Here is a 20,416-nt window from a genome sequence, read left to right as displayed (position 1 = left end):
GCAATCTGTGCCTGATGTTTAAAGCCATGTCCAACCCAGAATTAATTTACATGCTCCACCTCAGGATATCTGACTCCCTTAGAGCTAAACGCTCCAGGGACTTAAACCTCAGCACAGATATTAATAGGACATACTGGAGGGACTGATTCATATCCCAGAGGCTCCCCTCACTCTGGAATGAGATCCCAGTCCCGCATAGGCAGAGCCCCTCACTGACCCTCTACAGGAGACATCTTGATGAGTGGATGGGTGATCGTATGTTTACCTCTGAGATCTCTTCTGTGTCCCTGCTAGACAGAGGCACAATAAACTGACCATAAAAGGGCTAGCTTGTGTGACCTACTATCCACAGGCACAGTCTACTAATCTAACAGGGTTGCGAAAGCCAAACACACTCTGGCTAGGCTTATAAATGCCCTAGGGCAGATAGCCTAGTATCAACCTATGAACCTATGATCATGTTTGGAGTACACATTGTTTATTGATGATACTGATTGCAGGTTATTTATCTTCTTTGCTTTCCCACTTTCTATGAACAACCTTGGTATCTGTAGTACATATTTGATTATGACAGGGTTCCAATATATTATATATGTGTCTGTTGTCATATAACTGTGTGCACAAGGTGGATTGGTGAATAGTGAGAGGTTCCTGGGTTAACACATGCAACTGCCGGATATGTGTGGCCCAGTGCTGTACTCAGACATGGCCTAAGTGTGTGAGCATGCCCAGTTTGGCCTTTCAGTGTTTTGTTGCCTGGCATTTGTCTCATTTATTGAAGTGTGTGAGCATGCCCAGTGTGACCTTTCAGTATGTTGCTGTTTGAAGTATACTACATTTGTTACTGTGTGTGAACATGACCAATATTAACATTTATACTATATGCATGTTGAAAATCAGGTTCTATTTTTACTGCAGGGCTCACCTTTGTGTCATAACTCGACAGGGATTATGCTGTGCCTGCAGGGTTTCCATGAGATACTTTGCACAGACTTATCAACATTTCTTCATACAGGCTGACCATTGAAATACTGTCATGGTTTAGTGGTTCAGTACTATGATTATAGTGCACAGTGTCCTGGGTCCGAGGCCTGTCACTGCTTTATATTTTCATACTGAGCAGACCAGACTGCTTAAGGGCCAGTAGAGCATATGTGAGCATGTTTACCTGCTTTTGCTCAACTATGCCCAACTTTGACCAAGCTTGTCCAACATTGCTCAATGTTAACCAACATAGCTGAACGTTGACCAATATTGCTCAACATTGACCAAAGTTGTGCTAGTTAGTGTGTGCAATTTTGTTTACATATACTAAATAGTGGTAAAAGCTGTTTAGCACTACTTTATATTGCTTAGCACATGGCAATCATGCCTCAGGTGGTGCTGCAGGGCTGCCTATGTCGGATGCACATACTGCACTCCCTATACATGTTTGAGAACAGGTAGTGTCAAGTTAGGCATCCCTTTTACTATATGTGCGAGTCAGAGAGAGGTATCATTTCCTGGGTTCCTACTGAGCCAGTGTATGTACTATGCATTACCTCTTTGCCAAGGCCAAAGCATACTGGGCACGCCTCCTTCTGCCTACTGGGGCAGGCTCAGGTTGTTCCTCCTCTGAGTCACGCTCTGCCTGTGATGGCCTTGGCAATGGTGGGGGGTTGTTTGGCCCGGGACTATGCTTCTCCTGCTGCAATTGTTTTCGCAGGATCATATTAAGTAGCATAGCACATACCATGACAATTTGTGTACATGTAGTTGGTGAGTACTGCAAGGCTCCACCAGATGTGTCCAGGCACCAGAATCGTGACTTGAGCAGCCCAAACACACGCTCGATTACATTTCTTGTTTGTGCGTGTGCCTCATTATGGCATTCCTGTTCAGGTGTGTGTGCATTTCTGATGGGTGTCATCAGCCATGGCTCCAGTGCATAGCCAGCATCCCCCACTAGGTGACCATGAGGGATGTCCCCATTGGCAAAGTCTGGTACAGCTGTGTCAGATGCCAGATATGGGAATCATGGTAGCTTCCAGGGCAGCCAGCACACACATTCAGTATTATGCCCTGGGCATCACACATGACCTGGCAGTTGATGGAGAGGAAGCCCTTGCGGTTAAAGTAGACCCTACCCCTCTCACCGGCTGGTGCTTTGATGCATATGTGCATGCAGTCTATTTCACCCACTACCTTTGGGTATTCCGCTATTTGCTGGAAGAGATGCATATTGCTGGCCACGGGAACTGGGGAAATATACATGATCACCGACATGTGCTGACATGGCATCCAGGAACTGGTGCAGTACCCTGGATGCTGATGCCTGTGATATCCCCATCATATCACCAGTTGGTCTGTGGAAGGTACCTGTTGCTAATATTCTTTGGCCAACATATACCTTGGTTTCCACTGGGATGGGTTCCCCTCTTTTGGTTCTGTGTGTGAGGCGTGGCCTGCGCAGCTCAACAATTTGCTGCATGAGGTCTCTGTCCACTCTATAGCACTCCACTATCTCCAGCTCATGTAGCCCCTGATAGGTTACCCTGGGCCTGTACACTCTTCTCCATCTCTTCACTGTGGGTTGTCCAGCAGCATTTGCATTGTCACCACCCTCACCATGTTGCATATGTCGCCTTATAACAGCAATGGCAGCCCCTAACATTTCTTTGTCTCAGTAAATCTTTTTCAGTTTTCACTTCTATTAGCTTACTGCAGTGTTGCAGTGTCTCTGAGAGAAACATAGTGCAAAGTTGTTTGCAGAGTTTTAAGTGCTGGGCTGGGCTGGGCTAGTGTACTGCCTGTGTAATTGCCTGATTCTGATTGTTTTCACCTGCTAGCTCTGCTAGTTCTCCCTGGTTAACTTCCTACTATTTGTTGTGCTTTCGTTTCCCTTTCTGCTTCCACAGGGGGGCAGCGCCACGCACACAAGCACAAACACGCGCACACCAGCTCACACGTGCACACACATGCTTATACGGGCTAAAACCTGCTTATTCTTGCTAAAACGTGTGCACACAGGTGCATACGCACTTACACAAATTTCAACAACCTTAGACATGCTTACTCCAGCTTAAACACGCACACACAGGCGCACACGCTCACACACAGTCTTACTCGGAAATACAGGCGTGCACCCGTGCGCAAACACGTTACAAGCACTTCAACAAGAAACTTTAGTGTTATCCATGGCATACACCTTCAATTTCTTGCCTTTAGCTAGGGTACCTGTTGACACACCTCTTCCAATTATGAGTAACTGTCAGCAAACACATGCCACTCTGCTCCAATGAGCTTCACTTCTTTCATACATACCCCCCCTCATGATGTCACCTATCTTCTTCTCTGATACTCCCCTTATCCTACTCCTACACTCCACTGACTGTGCTCATTTGCTATGTAAACTTGGGATTCACTACCCTTACCCTCATTTGCATAGGATTGCCTACTAATGCTTGGTTACATCTCTTAGACTGAGCTTCTCCCCTTAGCAACCTCTACCCGGTAGCCATGTTGTCTTCGGCCTGCCATTCCCTTGCATTGTAAATTAAGAATTACAATAAAATCCATATTTGTGGATTTTAATTATTGATTTTCTGGTTTTTAGAGCGCAGCACGTTTGCGTGGCGCTGCGCTATGCTTAAACTTCAGAAATCGGGATAAAAAAAATAATTTTATTTTTATTTTGCATCGGTGAACTTTGCCAGTGGCCGTATTTTTGGCCATTGGCATGCTTCCTCAACTGGATGCACCCTTTTTTTGGAGCTGTCATGGCTCCGTTTTGCTATTTGCAGAATGGTACTCAGTTGTCAACGGAGTACATTTCTGCAAATAACATTAACTCTTATTCGGACAGGTTTGGGTTTCCTGGATCGCAAATTTACCTCATTTGCATAGCTTTCGCCAGCAATTGAGGTAATTTGCATATCCTAACCCTGTCTGTGTAAGAGTCATTTTAGGAGCTCTCTTGCACGCCCCTACTGGCTGTTCCTGGATCGCTCGGTGGACATGTTGGCTGCATGGAGTCTTACTCTACTCTTAGACTCTGTGCAAGCCTTCGTGAATCCGGCCCAATATCTTTAGCTGTGCTAATTCTGATCACATCTTCTTTGCTCAGTGTCTTAGTCTATGCCAGATGACCCCAGTGGAAATCAGCCAACACTGTTTCATTTCACAAGCTTTTATTCCATCATTCCATAGGCCATACTTCCTTTTTATGATGTTCTGTAAGCTACTCTTTTCCTGACATACTTCTTCATTTAGTATTATCCACTGCATGATATAGAATGCTTGCACTTGTTTTGAGATATTTGCAGTCACCCACCTTCACATATCCTTTAAATCCCATAAGCCTCAGCTTTGGTCTTTTGTGTCTTTGTTGGCCAGAACCAAAATACTATATTAGGAAGCAAAGTTCTTTCAAACCTCGATGTGCTACTGCTTTGGGAATATTTCTTAAAACACTGCGCCCATTATCTTCACTTCAATCACATTTATTCTGCCCACGATTGAATATCTTCTGCATCCACCATTCCCTAACAGTTCCTTCACTCTGCTTTTAATTTGTTAGACACTTTTATTTATAGTGGCTTCAAAGGTATTTCTGAATACCATCCTGATATTTTGTCTCTTTAACAGATCCACACAATCTTTAATCTTTTCCTTTTCATGTAGGGACCATAACCACTTCAATGGTGTTCAGCTGTAACTCTGAGACTGCTCCAAATTCTTTGAATTTATTCAGTATCTGGGGGAGAATAAAATATTTTTCTGCCATCTGATTAAAGCCTAAACAGGCTGTTATGTGTCCTTCTTCCTGTTGTTAATCACTCTGCTTATTTTTGAAAGTAGCTTTGCCATCACTAGCAAGAATAAACTTCATGATAAGGGAAATATCTGTCTTTTACCTGTCCTAATTTGCTTTCTTTCACAGTTTGCCTCATTGTTTTAGATATCAAAAGTAGGATTTTGATAAATAGATTTTATCCATGTGATATAATTTTCACTTACTCAGATTTGTTATGAAGCTTCAAAAAGGATGTTCCAATAAACTGTATATATAGAGTCTGTAAATCAGCAATTCTATTCCAGTTTGTTCATTCTACACTGCACAACATTTTGTAAAGGCCATTATGAACAATGATTAATCTTTTATGGACTATAGACAGGTGGTTTGGTACTTACGTATTATCGCAACCACATTTTTGCGGTAATACCGCTCGCTTCCCCGTGCGCAGATGTAAACTTTGATGCTGCCGTTATGTGAATAAGTGTGTTTTCCTTCACATTGAAAGGTTGTTTTAGGCAGTGGTATCGTGGAAAATGGTGCAGACCATGTTTTTGGTGTACTTATGCTGTTTGCGTTCGCCACTTCTTGATTGGTAATGCACTGATAAGCTGTTGGAATGTACACACATGTCAGCACTGATAATGGTATCAGTAAAGAATTAAAGGGTTAAGGCTTGTCAATGAATTCCCTGCCACCACCCTTATTATAAACTGTATGCTACAGTTTGACAGCTTTTTTTTTTGGTCTTTTTCTTTTTTTTGTTGTAGTTGTCAAGAAGTAGTAGACAAGCGGACAACTGTCAGCGTGTGAGTTTATTACATTAGGTGGCTCGCAGCTTGAGATATGGAATGTGTGTTACACATAACAGCTGTGGAAAATGTATTTCCAGTGACATGATGTTGGGGAAATGGCATAGCTTGAAACAAGCAGTCATTCTTTACATAATATACTGTCTTTCCTACCTAAACAATGATTTTCAATAAAGTTAACATTGTCAGTGTGATTCTGTATATACTTACAGTTAAATTGACACACCAGGAAGTGAGCGGTATTACCGCGATAATATGGTTGCGATAATACCTAAGTACCAGTGTTTTCAATTGTTTTGCCAATAAAGTTGCAAAGAAATATGTTAATAACATTTAGACTTGTTGCTTTTCCTTGATTTCCATGTGTTTTCTTGAAATTCATAAATGCAGTTAACCTATTATAATCCTAATAATTATTGAATATGCAATATTGTTTCCTGTGGCAGTACCACTATGAAGAGTCAATGCAAATGCTATCACAAAAGATCAAGTGCTGTGTATTTTTTAGTAGAAATCCACCAAGAAATTCTTGCTGATAAAGGCACCACATTCATTGTCTTGATTAATGCATAAACATTGTCATTATTTTAATGCTAAACTGTAAAAAAAAAATACAGCAATCACACAGATGGACTAGTTGAGTATTTTACTACAAGTTTAAACTCTCTATGTTATGTAATGCTCTAGAACTGAATATGAGAAGGTGAGACCAAATGCTTCCATATCTTCTCTTTTGTGTAATAGAAGTACTCCAAGTCTCAAATGGATTTCACACTAATTGAACTGGTGTATGGAAAACATCTCTGATGCTTGCTAAATATTGAAGTAGAAACATAGGAGAAAGAAAGCATTTACTTTAAAATTGGGATAGGGCATTTTTCAGGCCTGAAGGACAGATTACGAAACATAATGCATATGGCTCATATAGTTGAAAGATTTGTCTTAGAGAATTCAAACCAGGAGGTAATGTACCTGTATTTGTATGTATTGCTGAAGTATGATCTTTGCAAAGTAGCAATGATATTTTGAAGTTGCAATAAAATAAAGTGAAGTAAATTCATGTACAGCTCTCCTTACTTTTATAAAAACAGTTAAACAATATCAAAATTCTGGGTGCTTAGTCTTGGCACTTTTCTTATTTATTTATTTATTTATTAATATTTGTTGACCGGGAGTGTCCGACTGGACGTAGGTCCATTTTCAGCAGAGGCCCGGGGAGAAAAGCTCCACAGTTAAAATAAACAGACAGTAGTTACGTTGGATTACATAGCGATAAACAGTTTACATAGCAATTACTTACAACATATTTACAGATGAAGAACATAGTGCAGCAGTAGACACCTAGAATCTTTATCTGTGAAGTACATAACAGACATTAACAAATGTTACAAGAAGAAGTTCTTGCTGTATAATAAGTACTGGCTTATGAACTTTTTTTAGATTTATTTATAGCTTTCAACATGGTATCCCCCCCCGAAATTACTTTAAAGACTAGCTTGCCTAGATACTCATGAAACTTATCTTGGTTATCCAACTACCTCACAAATAGAAAACAGATAGTAAAGTGGAAAGATGACAAAATTTCTTTCCTTCACATTACAATAACTGCCCCCCAAGGAACCATTTTAGATACCCTGTTGTTCAATAACATTCACTGATGATTTCCACTTAGCTTCTAAACAAACCTTTATCATACAGTACAGACATGGTTCAACAATCATCTATTCTGATAAAAGCATAGACAAATTCACCAAAACGTCTTTCTCTACCATAGAGACCTGTCTGTCTGATACACAATTACTCCATAACCCTAAAAAAACTGATCATATTTACACCAAAGCATTCAACTGACTTCAAAAATAATTTCAATATCACCTCCTGTAGCAACACCAACATAGAACTAGTAGTCAAAGTAAGCTTCTAGGAGTCGCTATTGATGAAAGTTTAAAATTTGATCTTGACACAGAACAAGCAGTAAAAAACTCCCAGCAAAAGCTAGGTGAACTCTATAGAGCCAAACAATGCATATCTCCATCCTGTACTGTCTTCCACTTCACATACTTCAAATACCAACTCCATTTTTCACATCTAGCAATCAACATCTTATTCTCAACTATCTACTTCCAACTTACTTCAACCAAGCTCCTATTTTCACCTAATCCTACTATTTTTTTATCTTATGAAAACACAAACTTACTAGTGCATTGTTCTTAACAAAAAAAAAAAAAAAAAAAAAATACACCTTTGCCTATTTAATTCACAGTAACTTTTGTTATCTCTTAAAATGAGAAATAGTTAAACTGTAAATTGTTGCTATCTTTTGTGTAATCTTTATGTTGGAGCTTTTCTCCCCAGGACTCCATTGAAAACGGGTTCTTTTGGCCCAATGGACTATCCTGGTCAACCAACTGCAAATAAATAAATAAATAAATAAATAAACATAACATATAATGCCAGAAAAAAGTAATGCTCACTCCCACCTAATCCCTAAACTACTTTATGCTGCTCCTGTTTTAATTAACCTACAGTCCACTCAATTGTCACTTTTGAAACAACAGTACCACATTATGGTAGAAAACATTGCTGCCAATCATTATTATGGGACAAGTCATTGTCTGGCCTTAAATAAACCTTCAGTAGTTAGAGCTAAGACATTATCCTACACTTTTCTGACTAATCACGTCCCATAAACTCAGCTATTATCCAGACAAATTATATAGTTTGGAAAATATTCTCCAGCATTATAACCCAAGTTGACAGCTGCCTCAGATCCACTGACAAAATATTAGTAACTATTACAAAAGCTAAACAATTCAGTTGATGATTCTTTGTACTCTTCTTTCCTAGTCAAAATTTGGTACTCCTTTCTTCTCAGTCTAAGAAATGCAATAAGCACCAACACTTTTAAGGCATAAACAAAAAAATGCCTAAAAGATGCATGGCTTTGTACCTGCACAACTCCTAGATGATAAATGTCCTGCCCCTTACTTTCTCCTTTTCTTTCTAAGCACTATTCCCTTAATTATTGGTACAACATCTCCTCCTTGTCCTGTCCCTCTCCCTCTTCTTCCTTCTGCCCATCCTAAAACATTCTCCCACCTCTTTTGTATTAATACTCAGTTTTCCTCATTTTCTATCCTTCTGTCAAGTTCATTTACAAATATGTCTCATAGCTGTTTTCACGATGCTGCTCTTAATCAATGATATTCTGTTTAAATGTATATTTGTTGATTACTTGTACACCTCTGTTGATTACATGTATACCTCCCTTTACTAAAAAGAGTCTATCTGGGCATTCTTAGACTTGGAGAAAGCATATGACAAGGTCCCAAGAAAAGTGATTTGGGCAGTCCTGCATTGGTATGAAGTCTCAGACACATTGGCAGAATTAGTGCAAGCTATGTACAAGGACCCAGTGACTCAAGTACGAACAGTGTTCAGTCTCAAAGAGGGTTTCCCAGTGGGAGTGGGTGTGCATCAGGGTTCACCCCTGAGCCTAGTGTTGTTCATACTGCTGATGGACTACATTGAGAAATAGGTCAAAGGTGACAGATCAACAAAGTTACTGTATATAGATGATGTGGCATTGCAGTCAGACTCTGAGCAAGAACTTCAGCAAAGTATAGGGGAATAGAATGCAAAACTGTGGGCACATGGGATGAAAATGAGAACAGATAACACAGTTGTAAAAGAAGCTGAAAACTGAGATAGAAGGGAAAATAGTGGAACAGGTTAACAGGTTCAAGTGCCTGGAAGGGTGGTTGAGGCGAAGGAAGGTCTGAATGAGGAAGCCAAAGCTAGAATCACAGGGGCTGCATATACCTGACACTGAGTGTCATGAGTAGTATATGACAGAAGAATGCCAAAAAGTTGAAAAGTAAGGTGTACAAACAATATTGCAACAACTGCTACAGTATGGTATAGAAACACAGGCAGTAAAGGCAGAGCAGTGGAGGAAGCTGGAGGTGATGGAGGTGAAGTACCTGAGTCTTGTGGTAGGATGCACACTGTGGGATAGATGAAGAAATTACATAATAGCAGAAGCCAAAGTAGCTACAATCACAGAAAAGATCAAACAGAATACATTTTGGTGGTTTGGGCACGAAGCAAAAGACAATCTAGTGAATAAGATTTGGGACATACAGGAAGAAGGCAAAAGGAAATGTGGGCATCCAGAAAAGAGGTGGATGGATTGTGTGAGAGATGACTTGCGACAGTCAGGCATGAAGTGTCAAAGAAAGCAGGAGAGTAGCATTCAATTGAGGCAGATGGTGACAGTTGACATGACACCCCAACCTCACATAGAAAAATGGAAAAAAGAGGATTGATGATTATTCTGAATTACCATTAGCCATGACTGCAAAGGATAGTGTCTTACCCTTCATCTGCAGTTGTATACTTAGCACCCTGCATAGTCTACCCCACAACAACAAAACAGACTATGTCAAAACAGCTATGATCATATGATGCTTGTAATCACCAACATCTTATGGTTTAACACATAACAGTGACAACTCGCTCAAGTTCTCTTATGTCCTTGCTTTTAGCACACCACATTCTGTCTTTTCAATTGTGAGTATAGGATGCCAAATACATGACATTGTATAGTCAGAAATAATTGACATTAATTTATTCCTCTCAGCAACAGCAGCAGCAGCAGTTATGGGCTCATTTAATTCAAATTCTTCTAATTAGGTGCTGCAGTTTCATAACATCTACTGATAGAAATAGAGCCTGTGGTGGCCTTACCTTTAATGCCTAAAACCTCTATCTACCTGCTGTGTGACTCTTATAAATCACTTAACCAGGCATTGCTCCTGGACCACCCCTGAAAAGAGACTGTATGTCTAGTGAATTTAACAGGAAAAGAAATATATTTTTTCATCCACTCATTTATTTTCCTATTCTCTATTTATACACTTTATCCCTTTGGGATCAAACATCCTATTAGATCTGTATGAGATCTATGTTCTCTGTGTGTTGGAATGGCAATTCTATTTGCACACCAGTGTCATATCATCTTTCAAATTACTGCTTTCTGGGTGATAAAGCAGATAACCAGAGAATGGATGAATGAATAGATTATGTATACCAAGTTCAATGTTGCAGAATATGGGGAATAACAAATATACCCTTACATTACAATTTGAGTGACCTTGGAATTGGTATATTTATAGTTGCAGGGTTTTTGAGATTTCTCCACTTGCAGAAACACCAATTGTTCTGGATTAAGTCAACATTTTGTATTGTCAATATGTATTTCTTCAGTGATGCAGAACATTATGTTAATATACTCAGTGAGTCAGCATATATCTGCTTAAATACATGTTGTAAGTGTTGCCTCACCCTTTTCAGGATACATTAAATCTCCTATAATTTTTGTATAACCAAGCATTAGTCTATAATTATCTGTCTTAAAAGTCTCAACATCCAAAAAATTCAGTACTCAAAGTACTCTCAAAAGTCAAAAACAAATGAACCTTCCATGGCTTAAATAACCAAAGAAGGCAGATAGATTTTCATTAATGACCATTAATGAAACACGTCCTCAGTGAAATGTAATACAACACTTTCTCTTAATAATAATCAAATATTTAAAAACATAGCTTTGCTCCTAAAATGATGTATAATTACTTTCATAACTGATGACTATTGCCCTCCAACTTACACTTTTCAATTGCTTATAATAGTGACTATTAAAACTGAATACATTACTTTTAATGCAACAGCTAATAGCAAACCAGTCATATGTATTTTATAAACACAAAATTCAGGCATAAAAAATGTCTGTTTCCATGGCAGCATCATGAATAACAGAATATAACAGGACATTTATTCAATTTTACTTATATAACACCATTGAAGACCATGTCATTAGAAATTATATGCTGCTTACACCTAAAATAAAATTTCACATACTGAGGATTTTGTTTCTGTATTATTGGATTTAAATATTTCTCCAACTGCACTGCAAATGATTCAGTGAATCTGACATCATAATCCTGAATGGGACTTTAGAGATTTATTTATTTATTCATCTTTGTTGACTGGGAAATTCCAAATGGAATAGATACCCTTTTTCAGCACAGGCCCTGGGATAAAAGCTCCAATATTCACATACATGGACAATATAGAGTATATATTTTTTTATTTTCTATGGTGTATATAATATCTTCATATTGGTTACATATACATTTTTGCATGCATAATGTGTAACAGATGATTAATGCTAACCTTGTATTATACAATTTGTGACTATAGGAAGAGGAGAAAATAAGATTGCCTGTATATTTGTATAGGGCTGTTGCAGACAGAATTATAAAGAAAAACTGTAGGTGGGGTGCAAAGATTGACATTTGGGTAGAAATTAGTAAGTAGTGGTATGATTAGGGAGAACAAAGATTAAGTAGAAATATGTAGTAAAGAAATATAATCAGTTAAATATTTACAGTAGTATATAGAAGGGGAAGTAAAATAATAATCACCATATCTGAATTTAGTACAGAACAGCTATCATTTTGTCACAAGTATTGCAGATTGTATTTTCTTGTGAATCAGAAATTATCCAGGTATAGAGCAAGAGCAGAGCCAAGTGCCTTGCAGATGCTGTTTTTTGTAGAGTTTTGGATGCATTGGCTGTTTTCTGTGAACTTTAGCTCTAATGAGATGGATTTCCATAGCTCTGAATTACACCAAGTCTAGCTTTTTGAGTTAGTTACAGCTAGGAGAGATTTGTTATTAGAGTGTAGTGTTTTGTTGTTGTGGTAGTAATATGCTTTTTAGAAAGGGGCAGCTATCTGGTTTGTGGATAACTTTGGGGGCTGTAGTCCATTGTGAGAAGGTTGGCTGATTTGGCAGTTCTAGCCAGATTAGGTTCTTTAGGGTTGTGGGTGTTATCTGATGAATACGTGGTGAATCTTGCTATTCTATTTTAGCATGCATAAGTTTGGAAGGCATTGTTGAGATTACTTAAACTATGCAATGCCTACAATAGTGATTAGAACAGGAAGGTTACTAGTAGGGATTTTCTTGTGGATACTATAAGATATTTGCTTTATATAGGGAACCGATTTTTGTGGATATTTTTGATAATTTAGAGAATATGTTTGTTGTATTTGATTTTTGTCATCTAGGAGTACTTCAAGTCATTTGGCTTCTATCATGGTTTAAATTTGTGTATTGTCAGATGAAACAATATGGAAATTGTAAAAAAAAAAAACAAAACAAGCCAACACCAACCAGGTATCTTTGCTTAATATAAATAACAGAAAAGTTGCATAAATAGTAACAAAACAAAGACTAGGCTCCAGCCTTTCTCCAAAGGCAGACTGCTTTAATGGTGCACACAAGCGCTTTCACAATAAGCTTCTTCAGGTGTATGATTACCATCATTGACACAGCCTTTTTGTTCCATCAGACTTCAGCTTAAAATTAGTTCTTAAAAACATATTACATATAACCTAAATATTCACATATAATCTAAAACTCCATACTTATATTAACTTATACTAATAAAACAATATATACAAACATTTATCATATAAATAACATAATTATCTACGCAAAGGTCTATTCTTTAAAACGGGTCTCTTTTTTAAGAACTCATTTTAAGCTGAAGTCTGATGGTATAAAAAGGGTGTGTCAATGATGGTAATCATACACCTGAAGAAGCTTATTGTGAAAGTGCTTGTGTGCACCATTAAAGCAGTCTGCCTTTGGAGAAAATATGGAAATTGTGCTTTTGAGTATTAAACTGTTTTGGTATTTGCATTTAGGAGTAGTTCTGCAGTGCCAAGCCAGAATTTGACAGATGAGAAAGACTCTTGTGTGATTTCCTGGAGATTTCATAGTATTGAGGCAGAGCAGATATGGGTTGTATCATCTGCATACTGAATTATATTTGCTTTTTGGAGGTACGGAGTTTGTTTACAAATGTAATAAATAGAAATGGGTCCAGTACTGATCCTTGTGGGACTCCAACTGTGACGGGATGGAAAGAGGAAAATTCTTGTTTCCATTTTACTTATTGTTGTTAATTTGTGAAATAGCTATAAATATGGCCCAGCTACTACATGCAAGATGTTTACTCTGTGATGCATTCTGCATGAGATGGTCATGTGATGGTCTGGTGAAGAAGTGACCCATGCTGTCATTACAGGTCCCACTTCCAGCCCTACTTTAACAAATTATGACAAGCTGTCAGGAGAAGGAAGGGACCTCATGCAGCAGGCTTGTGCATGTCATAGAGCTGTGCAGGTAAAGAGGAGGTGTCTGGTCTAGAGCTATGGACCTTGACATTCATGTTAGTGTTTCCTTATTGTAAAAAACACATAGAGTATAATTAATGCTTACAGTGATATGTGTGTGTGTGTGTGTGTGTGTGTGTGTGTGTGTGTGTGTGTGTGTGTGTGTGTGTGTGTGTGTGTGTGTGCTATGCTGTGTTGGCATGGTCTTCAGTCACTGTTCATCACACATTCTCTCTTATTTTTAAATCTTTATTTATTTGTTTTTTATTTCAGAACAGGTACTCATATTATTGTTAATAAAAGTCATGCCTGAGTGCTCACTGTTCCTGTTCAGTGATGTTGTATATATGTAACTGAAATGAAAATGAGAGAGGGAGAGAGGGGGGCAGAAGAGAGCAAGAAAGAAGAAAAGAGAGAAGGAGAGATGGAGATCATTAACAGATAAATAAATAATAAATTAATATTATCTTACAAGAGTTTTCATTATCTTTTAGACCATAAATGTATTCATACTCTCCACAAGCATTAGGAATGTAGGGCAAGAGTCTGTCTCCTCCATAATCTACGGGCTTTACTCTTGCAGCAATTTTCTTTAAGTCACAGATGCTGGGTTTAAGTATTAAATTACTCAAAATGTTATTTGCCTCTTCAGATTTCCTAATAAAATCTTAGTTTTAAAACATAATTTTTAAGTAGAGAAGATAGCTTAATAGTGGTATTCATAGCTGTTTTGTGAACATGTAAAGGCAATCCCCACTGTCTGTGCATTTCTGCAGCAACGGTGCTATTCATACAGTCTATTTATTTTTATGCATGATGGCCATGAAAAAACTTCTACAAATGAAGTAGTAATGAGATGAAGATCAGAAAATATGTAAATCTGTGTATGTTAGTGATTCATAGTTATAATATGGCACATTTCTGTGCAGTCTACAGATTTATTATAAATGGCAGAGCTGCACCTTTTCTATCTAATTTGCAATCCACAAAGATTTTTTGCTTGCTGCTAGCTTTGATTTTTCCAGCTATGAGCTGCTTGTCTCAGCTGAGCCAAAACTGCTTGCACCCACCATCACTTGTTGACCAAGGAAGTGGAGAAATAGATAGAGAATAACTCATATTGTTGATAGTCAGGAGATACTTGACAGATTTAGGGTGAATAAGGGTCTTAGTGAGTATGTATGGTCCCCACATGGGTAGTGGGGGATGTCTGGGCTTCCTATTCTTCTGGATACCATAGACTTCACTATACATGCTACAGGTACCTTCCAGAGACAGACTGAAAACATGCTGGGTAGCTCACAGCTGGATGTACTCTTTTCACGTGTGGATCAATGCATCTATTTGCAGTATCAACTCAGGATCTAGCCTGGACTATGCATGCTTTTTATGGGTTGTCATATTTCTCTGAGGTGCTCAATGTGATAGATTGCACCTACATTGCAATTAGGCTGTCATGTAATCCACAGGGTGGGAGATACAACAATAGGAAGGTCTACCATTCCACCAATTGCCTAGGCAGTGTGGGATGTATGGGGATGCAGCACCAATCTCTGCCCAGCATCCTGACAGTGTACACAATTCCCATATCTGGCATAATAGCTAATTCTATCACCTTTTCCTGCATGGAAGGATGTCCAGTGATCATCTTGTTGGTAAGTGTAAACATTTAAGTAGTTATTCATGGTAAAATGTATTGTTTAATACTAAATCACTGTTTATTTGTTTTGTCCCCGCCCTTTATTTCTCTTTTTTTTTCTTTCGGGTGATGCTGGATATCCACTGGTGCCATGGCCAAAGACTCCAGTGAGAAATACAAGTGAAACTGTGGAAAATAATTTTAATATAACCTTGACACAGACCCATATTGTCATTGAGGGAGTTTTTGGCATGTTGAAAACCTGATTTACATGCCTGGATGGGAGTGCCATTCAGTATGAGCCAGCAATTGTGTGCAGGATGTTTATTGCTTGTTGCATTCTTCATAACATGGTCATGCACTGGTCTGGTGGTGAAGTGACCCATACTGTCAGTGCAGCTCACAGTTCTGGTCAAACATTGACTAATGATGGCCAGCTTGCAGCAGTAGGAAGGGACCTCAGGCAACAGGCTTGTGCATGGCATGCAGCTGTGTAGGTAATGAGGCAGTGTCTAGTCCAGATCTATAGATCAGGAAATTTAGGTTTGTGTTCCCTTTCTTATAAAAAAATATATAGACTATAATTAATGCATGTAGTGATATGTGTAGGCTATGCTGTGTGTGCATGGTCTGCTGTCAGTGTTCACCTCTCTTATCTGTAAATATTTTTTCTATTTCAGAACAAGTACTACTATTATTATTAAAAAAAATCATTCCAAAGTTCTCAATGACCTGTTTACTGATGTCATAAGACATCATATAAGAAATAATTACATTTTTAACAGTTTTCACAATAAATTGTTCTTTGTTGGTGTACTTAAGTGTGCATGTGCTGAATCTCCTGAAGTGGTACATTTAATAAAATGTATTATTTCTGTATTTAACATGAGCTCATACCTTGCAATTGAATGAATACTTTTTATTTTTTGTATTATGCAATATTTACTTAGTTTTAACTGTTACATATTGAAATTACTTATTGTTGTCAGTTAAGGTACTCTACATCAGATTACTTCATTCTTCATAAACAAGGCGTTGTGTCCTCAGAAAGTTCATCATTTCTGTAGTCCTGAGGGTGATGTGGTGACAATGTCAGTTTACATGGTGAGATTCTCATGCATTTTTTAAGGACTGTGCAGTACTTATTGCACATTGTCAGTAATTGTCAGCTGTAATATTGATAATGGATAGAATATGAAAGGTGAAAGTCAATGCAATTTAGATGTTATGACCTACAACTTTCTTTCTACATATTTCCTTTAATTGTAGGTAATACCACTAATGCGTGTATATGCAAAGTATTTTAATTCTGGGCTACATCACATATTCTGCCTGTTTAATTTGTTTTTAATAACTTATTGCCTTTCATGTTAAATATTGACATCTTTGCATAGGTTCATATGTTGATACTAGGCTATCAGCCCTAGGGCCTATACAAGCCTAGCCATAACAATTCCCTGGATATTTCTTCCTATAATATTTACTTCCCTGGACCCCTGTCTAGCAGGGTGACTGACATGATCCCCGGGGTGAATTTCCTATCTCCCATCCAATCGTCAAAAATTGTGAAATTTTAACTATCTAAAATGTCTAGCCTGAATCACAGTAGATTACATTCAAATGTCAAAAATAGTATATTTCCTAAAGATACAGCAGGTGAGGGTGGATGTGATCTTGATGAGGGACTGCAATGTGAGCTGGATGATGACTTGTTGTAATGTCATGACCTATGTGATGCAGGTGATCCTACAGACACCGATCTCACAGTATTACAAGATCTGGACCTTGAATAAGATGTTCTTATACAGTTATATCAACACTGACATGGCCTGCATAAAATCTGTCATTCTTGATCTCCCCTACGATTTGTCACTACCTTCTTAAGAAGCACTTCTATTTCTACATTATATGCCCCTATGTTACTAGACAGTAACACATCTCTGCCCCTTCTAAAACTGACTCCTTTTGAGTTTGGTATAGTGTTAGTTGTAACTGAATGGAGGTCAAAATGGCTTCTTGGTCTATCACCACACTATGGATCAATGTGATCATTGCTTTATCCTTACAGTCTGCCATTTTCATCTAGTGCTGAAAATCCTTATGTATACCCTGCCAAATGTTGATCATTTTTAACTGACTCTCTGTGGCAGGGCACTGACCTTTAACAAAATCATGACACATTTGCTGCTGGGCAGCCAGTGCTCTACATATTTCCTAGGGTAACTGTGACATATACTTGTGACTGGTACCTCTTTGTAAATTTGGCCACTTTGGACACCATTGCTTATGAATTTCAGCTATGACTCAGAAGATGTCCCACTGGGTTTGGAGATACTGGTGTAGAGGCGATGGGTTTTCTCCCTGTACAATACGTAGAGTAATGCCACAACGTACTTGACTTTGTGATCCAGTGTCACTTCCTTCAGAGTTACTAAGATGTTGTGGAGTATAAGAAACTATTTATTAAATGTGGTTACTGTGTACCACTATCCTCAGGTTGTCGCATAAATATAACTATATAACTATGTTACCATCAGCAGCAACCATTCTGCTGCTATCCTCTAAATGTGCAGGTATAGTGGAAGTGTTTGTTTCTGTTGCTGAACATGTAAAGAATTAATTGAATACATTACTACTCTGATTATGCCAGGGCCAGCATCATCTGTGACACGGACATACCCTCAGATGGAGAGTAGGTATTTCTCATCATGTTCTAGATGGATAAGTGTAGGACCCCCCCCCCCCCCCCACAGCACTGCTATAGGCAATTGCATTCTCTTTTATGTTTGCTCTGGCACATCATGCCATATGACTGGCTCTCTTTTTACACTTTATTAATGTGAAATTCCTCCTACCAACAACATTTGTATCCATATGCATTTAGTACCAGGTCTGTGACTTCTCAGCTTGTTTGGTCCCACTTTTCCAAAAAGGCATTTGCCGTATGTCTTAAATGCTGCCATTTGGATGTGGTTTTCTTCATGGCTAAGATCATCCTTTCTCTGTTTGGTCCCCTGCTGCTGCATCATTAATATAAATAAAACAGCATGTCAAAGTCATACAATGAATGTTTGATCTAGTCATCATGCTAAAAGCACAGCAATGAAAGCATGTCTGTTTTTTTTCACAAATCCATCAAAGATATGAGTACAAAACCAGGTTTGGTGACACAACACTCATATTAATATACACATGCAAAGTCCAAATGCAGCTAGTTAAGGTTATGTTTCAGTAATCTGTGCAGCACCATCAATACATTCATTCTGTTATTGCTAGCACTTTTCTAACACACTTGTATCTTTTCCCTAACACTTTCCTATATTCACAGTACATTTTTAATTCAAGGGTAACAGTCAGAAATTCCACAGTAAAACAGCATGTATCTTGACATAACAATGCATTCTTAAAAATGCAGTGCATCAAACTACAATTGCTTCAAAGTATGTAAATCAAGCCTGTGTAGCATAATCTCTAAATGCCGTCAAAATGAATTTACAAAATCTCTCTCACATTGCCATTACTACTGCTTCCATATACATTTCCAGCGCTCCTATGAGGAATTCCCATTCATAAATGGCACACGTTGTCAGCATTTACAAGAGTCATCTGCATCTGACTGTCAGATCAATGAAAGAAACAATTATCCTAGTATACACTGCTATCTAACATCAATATAAACTGTTGCATAATATTTTCTTACATTTTCACTATTTATTTCTTACTTAAGTAAGTTCACAATTCCCTAAAACATTTGCCACCTATTTTGAGAGATCACAAGTTAATATGGCATCCTTAAACTTATTTGCATAAATTCAGCATAATTTGCATGTTTTGCATGCAAGTTAGGCATAGTTATGATTAGCTCTACAGCTTGTTAGTAGAACAGGTGATGTCAAGAAGGCCTGATTTCTATAGTATTTTTACTTTTTTTAATCTTATTAAAGCTGGCTTTAAAAAATATAACATATAAATATTGTATAACTGCAGATCAATTCAAAAGGAAATGTATGTGTAAGTGGAAGTTTGAGTAGGCATAAATATATCTGTAAAGAGAAAGGCATGTGCATGCAGATATGGGATGTTTATGAACTGACGTTATTGTTTATAATTACGAATGCATATGCAAGAGTACAGAAATATATGCAATGATATATCTCTGAAAAACACTTATGTAAACTTGCATGCCTATACAAATATTATTTCATGTGCGTATCTATATTTATATCTACATTGTCACATAATTTCATATACTGTAATTATTAGCTTTATAGTTAGTTTTACTACAGTTGCTCATTTGTTAGAAGAAAAAGATTTGATTTGATTTGTTTAGTCACCAAACTATTTATTAACATGATAACTGTAAAAGATAGTATTTTTGCCAAAATATTTACCATGCGTACAAGATAGTTACCATGCCCTAATCAGAGTGGAGGTGGGGGTGAGGGGTAAAATAGGAATATCACAAGCACAGAGATTACTGAGAAATGCACTGTTTGATTAATTCTGTATACATTTATACTTTAAAAAGCTTGTTTGTTTACATTTATTAAGCAGCAAATTATCAAAGCACACATTGTCATTAAATATTTCTAGTGCATCCACCGTAACAGCAAATATATTTTGTTTAATACAAGTTGAACTGGAAGGATGTCATAACTTCCATAGAAATGGTATATTTTTATGTGTGTACAGCTTCTGAACAGCTTATCTCTTTAAGAAGAAGGTAAAAGTCAGTTGTTTAGATCTAATTCACATGATATTACTTAAGACTGCAAGTAGAGTATATAATAAGGCATAGTGGAAAGCAAACACTACAACAGAATTGTGTAAATAGGTTGTATAGTACCCCTCACCCAAACAGACAAGCTGTACAGAGACATAAAAATATAAAAGTTCTGAGGCAATCATGCAGTCCTAGTTCAACTTGCATTGCAGAAGAAATTAA

The sequence above is a fragment of the Protopterus annectens genome, chromosome 4.part0 (assembly GCF_019279795.1).
Source record: "Protopterus annectens isolate FY-2018-M chromosome 4.part0, PAN1.0, whole genome shotgun sequence".
Taxonomy (NCBI): Eukaryota; Metazoa; Chordata; order Ceratodontiformes; family Protopteridae; genus Protopterus; species Protopterus annectens.
This window is presented reverse-complemented; position numbering follows the sequence as displayed.